The following is a 5739-nucleotide window of genomic DNA, read 5'->3' as shown; positions in this document are numbered from 1 at the left end:
AGGCCCCTAGGAACCATAAATCTTTTTTAAGTCTCTATGGATTTGTCTATCATTAATATTTCTTATAAGTGGTATATAGTATCTGACCTTTTGTGTCTGACTTCTTTCACTTAACATAATGCATATTTGGGTACTTTACTCCTTATGGCTGAATCAAATTCCATTTTATGAATTTAATAGCTTTGTTTATCCATTCATCAGTGGATGGACATTAGGTTGTTTCTACCTTTTAATCTATGAACAATAAACTAAAAAGACTATGAACAATACTGCTATAAAAATTTGTGGGTAAGTATTGTGTGTTTCCAGTTCTTTGGGAGTGGAATTACTGGGTCATATTGTAACTCTACATTTAACTTTTTCAGGATATTCCAAACTTTTCCACATTGTTGCACCATCTTACATTCCCATGAACAATGTTTGAGGGGCCCCAGTGCTTTGCCAACACTTGTTATTTTCCATTGTTGTTTTTTTATTTAATAGCCAACCTAATGAATATGAAGTTGTAACAGTGGAAAATTGTAGTGGTGGGAGATTGTAACCCATCTCACCATTGTTTCTGTAAGTGCTGACTCTGACTAATATGTAGCTCATAGATGAACACCATGTCTGTGTAACAATCTTAGGAACTAACTTTAAAAGATACCGACTCCTTCAGGCACCCTAGCTCTGGGAGATATGCTGACCTTCATCAAAGGAGCCAGGATCATGTGGATCTAGGATGACTAAACCAGCACGATGCACACCGGACCATCATTTGCCTTATTGGAATAGACTGTGCTTGTCTGCACATGGAGAACTTTCAATCCCCTCCCTTGATCTCTTTGTTCTGTTCCCCTCTCCCTCCTCATAAAAACCTCTGCCTCAACTTAGATGTGGAGATGGGCTTTGAGATGTGAGTCCCCCATCTTCCAGTTTGCTGGCATCTGAATGAACCACTTTCCTTTACATCAGCACCTGCCTCTCAAGTATTGGCTTTCATAGTGGCAGGCAGCTGGACCTGCATTTGGTTACAAAGTGATATCTCATTGTGCTTTGATTTGTATTTTCTTAATAATTAATGATGTAGAGCATCTTTTCATGTGCTTATTGGTCACTTGTATATCTTCTTTGGAGAAATACCTATTCAAATTCTTTGTATATTTTTTTAATTGAGTTATTTGTCTTTTTATTGTGAAGTTGTAAGAGTTTTTCTATATGTATATGTATATGTATATGTATATATATTGGGTTGCCAAAAAGTTCATTTTTTTTCTGTAAGATGGCTCTAGTAGCACTTAGTTGTCTTTAACTTCATTTAAAACAATTTTGTTAGATTGTATTTTGACAGCTCTCATATCAGTGTGCATTTAAAAAATACTTATCAAGACTTCCAGTCAAGATGGCGGCATAGGCAGACACAGCTCACCTCTTCTCACAACCACATCAAAATTACAACTAAAGTATAGAACAACCATCACTCAGAAGCATCAGAAATCAAGCTGAATGGAAGTCTGACAACTATGGAATTAAAGAAACCACATCCATCCAGACTAGGAGGGGTGAAGATGCAGAATGGGCTAGTCCCACATCCATGTGTGGTATACAAAAATTCAGGAGCAATATCTTGGTAGCGAGGAGTCCCAGTCCCACACCAGGCCCCCCAGCCTATGGTTCCAGTGTCAGAAAGACAACTCCCTACAACTTGTGGCTGCAAAAACCACAAGTTGATCAAACCACAAGTCAATCCCACAAGGGGATTGAGTTGGTGGAAGAAACTTCTGGAGCCTCAAGCAGTTCTTTTTGAAGGACTCACCTAATCAGACTCGCCACCTCTGGGCTCTGGCACCGGGGAGGCATCTTGAGGGGCACCAGTGGCAGGCAGGGGGAGGCTGAGGTGTCTGGCATCAAGGTGAGCAGAGGCCATTGCCCCTTTTCTGGGCCCTCCCCCCGATGGAGCTGGCAGACTGTATCTAAGATTTCAAACAGCTAACACTGTTTGACCTGCCTTGAAGATCCCCAGAGACTCTGCCCCACCCAAGCTGCTTGGGTGACTGCATCCATATGAATGGCTGATCTTGGCTCATGCTTCACAACAGGGGTGTCCAACCTTTTGGTGTCTCTGGGCCACACTGGAAGAAAAAGAGTTGTCTTGGGCCACACATTAAGTACACAAACACTAACAAAAACTGATGATAAAAAAAAGTTCCGAGCATAATTTTTGTGATATCTGCCATCACAGATAAGCAAAAGGCCCTCATATAATAACTCTAATTATGCAGCTGCCCTTTCAAAAATCTTTTTAAATCATCAAGCAGGTCCCAAGTTTGTGATCACTAATATAGAAAATGTACATATCTAAGTAATAAGACATTGCTGATTTTTAAAAAATATTTTTTATTATAAAAGTAAAAGAAAAGAGGGCAACATAAAACTAGTGGGATGTTTGACATTGTATTTGGGAAACCAGTGCATCGATATCTGGTTTGATTGAAGTAGTTGCAATTCTCAGGGAGTTCTCAAGGTGCTCAACAGATATTGTGGTTCTAATTTTACTCTTAACATGTTTCAGTCTTGAAAATAGTTGCTCACAAATGTAGATGCTGCCAAATAGCAATGCCATGAATACGGCGTGATTGTGAAGCAAGGGGTATTGTCTCTGGGAAGATGGGACCTATAGAAGTCCAGTAAAAACACACGATCAAACTTTTCTTTAAGTCAAATGTCAGTTGTATGCATTCCACTTGAAAAATGGCAGGTAACATATTTATGTTGGCTGAAAATAGAGTTGCAAATACAGCAAAATATTGATTATTTTTCTGGAAATATTGAAATCTGTTTTCAGATTCTTGTACCAAATCAAAAACCAAGGCTACATGTTTTTCACTGCTCACAGGACTGTATTTAGCCAATGTGTCGAAATGCATGAAATTGTTTGCCCTAATTTGAGCTTGCCATAATTTCAGTTTCATTTGGAGTGCTGTTATGTTTGAAACATGATATTGATAAGTTGGTTTTCAACTTGAAGATGTACATTTAACTCATTTAAATGAAGGGTTAAATCCACTAAAAATGCTAAATCTGTAAGCCAGTTTTCATCATTAAATTTGTTTTCTGATACCATAAATGACTTGATAACATGTCACAAATCATAAAATCTTTTCAACATTTGGTCTTGACTTAGCCATCTTACTTTCGAAAAGTAAGTGATGTCTCCATAGTCAGCACCAGTGCTTTTAAGAAATTCCTGGAACTGGCGATGATTCAATCTCTTGGCTCTTTCGAAATTCACAGTCTTCATGATGATCTGCATGATGTTATCCATTTTTAAAGCTTTTGTGCCTTAATTTTTCTTTGTTTTTCTTTTTAAGATTTCACTTATTTATTTTTATTTTTTATTTTTTTAAATATATTTTATTGATTGTGCTATTACGGTTGTCCTATTTTTCCCCCTTCACTCCCCTCCACCCTGCACACCCCCTCCCACCCACATTCCCCCCTTTAGTTCATGTCCATGTGTCATACATATAAGTTCTTTGAATTCTACATTTCCCATACTATTCTTACCCTCCCCCTGTCTATATTCTTCCTACAATCTATACTACTTATTCTCTGTACCTTGCCCCCTCTCTCCTCTTCCCACTCTCCTGTTGATAATCCTCCATGTTGTCTCCATTTCTGTGGTTCTGCTCCTGTTCTAGTTGTTTGCTTAGTTTGTTTTTGTATTAGGTGTGGTTGTTAATAATTGTGAGTTTGCTGTCATTTTACTGCACATGTTTTTTTATCTTATTTTTCTTACATAAGCCCCTTTAACATTTCATATAATGAGGGCTTGGTGATGATAAATTCCTTTAGCTTGACCTTATCTGAGAAGCACTTTATCTGTCCTTCATTCTAAATGAAAGCTTTGCTGGATAGAGCAATCTTGGATGTAGGTCCTTGCCTTTCATGACTTGGAATACTTCTTTTTAGCCCCTTCTTGCCTGTAAGGTCTCTTTTGAGAAATCATCTGACAGTCTTATGGGTACTCATTTATAGGTAACTCATGTTGTCTTGCTGCTTTTAAGATTCTCTCCTTATCTTTAATCTTGGCTAATGTAATTATGATGTGCCTTGGTGTCTTCCTCCTTGGGTCCAACTTCTTTGGGACTCAGCTTCCTGGACTTCCTGGAAGTCTATTTCCTTTGCCAGAATGGGGAAGTTCTCCTTTATTATTTGTTCAAATAACTTTTCTACTTGTTGCTCTTCCTCTTCTCCTTCTGGTACCCCTACAATTCAGATGTTGGGACATTTAAAGATGTCCTGGAGGTTCCTAAGCCTCTCCTCATTTTTTTTGAATTTTTATTTCTTCATTTTTTTTTCTGATTGGATATTTCTTTCTTCCTTCTGATCCACTCCATTGATTTGAGTCTCACTTTCCTTCCCATCACTATTGGTTCCCTGTATATTTTCCTTTATTTCACTTAGTGTAGCCTTCATTTTTTTCATCTAATTTGTGACCAAATTCAACCAACTTTGTGAGCATCCTGATTACCAGTGTTTTGAACTGTGTATCTGATAGGTTGGCGATCTCTTTGTTGCTTAGTTGTATTTTTTCTGGAGCTTTGATCTGTTCTTTTGTTTGGGCCATTTTTTTTTGTCCTGATGCGCTGTTATGTAGTGAGGGGTAGAGCCTTAGGTGTTCACCTGGGCAGGGCAACCCAGTCCCTGGGTTGTGACACTGTTTGTGGAGCAGGGGCCCAAGAGGGAACAATGGTGCTTGCTCCGCTCTTGACCAGATTTCAGTTGCTTCCTGCAAGCAAATTGGGCCCTTCTTGTGCCAATTCCAATGTGGTTGGGTTTGTGTACATCCTGGGACCCTGTGGGTCTGTCTAATGACTTCTCCTGTGAGGCTTGGAGTTTCCCTCAGCACCTTAACCCCCACAGGTGTTTTCAATTAGTGTTTTGAGGCTTTATTTCCCTGCACTGGGACCCTGGGCTGTTCAGTCTGCCTTGCTCCCCAGTTTTGCCTGGTTTATCTGCACTTGAATATGGGACTGGATGCGTTGTGCCCCTCTACAATCCACCACCTTGCTGGGTACACTAGCTGCTGCTTTGCATGCCCAGGGTCTGCCTGCTGCCCTGCTGTGAGCCCTCTGACTGCCAGACTCTGCCCCTCTTATGGATCTGGATGAACATGTCTACTTTAACTCCTTGGTTGTTGGACTTCCATACAGTTCGATTTTATGAAAGTTCTGGTTGTTTTTTTTTTTTAATTGTTGTTGTCCTTATTTTGGTTGTGTGAGGAGGCACAGTGTGTCTACCTACACCTCCATCTTGGCCGGAAGTTGCATAAATTTTCTTGATGTACTATGCAACGATACTTCATCAAACATGAGTTTTGGGCGGCAATTGCATCGTCTTCTGTTACTTTTACAAGTCCCTCTCTTTCACCTCCAGTTGCCAGGGCACCATCAGTAACTATACCAGATATGTGGACAATGGACAAAGAAAGTCACTTTAACATATATTTTTTACTGTTTCTTAATAAGCCTCTTGATTTGTTTGTGTCTTTTAATGGCATAAAAGAAGCCACTTCTTCAGTGATATTATATTCATCATCTAAACCTCTAACAAAAATGACAAGTTGAGCTGTATCTGTAGCATCAGTGCTATCACCCATCACCAAAGCACAAAATTTAAAATTAGCAGCTTTGCTCTCCAAACTTCTCTTGATAGATTTTCCAATGTCTTCGATTTGCCTGGTTATAGTCTGGTGAG

Source organism: Phyllostomus hastatus, unplaced genomic scaffold (assembly GCF_019186645.2).
Source record: "Phyllostomus hastatus isolate PE091 unplaced genomic scaffold, TTU_PhHast_1.1 phas_scaffold_385, whole genome shotgun sequence".
Classification (NCBI taxonomy): Eukaryota; Metazoa; Chordata; class Mammalia; order Chiroptera; family Phyllostomidae; genus Phyllostomus; species Phyllostomus hastatus.
The sequence above is the reverse complement of the archived record's forward strand: the minus strand, read 5'-3'. Positions refer to the sequence as shown.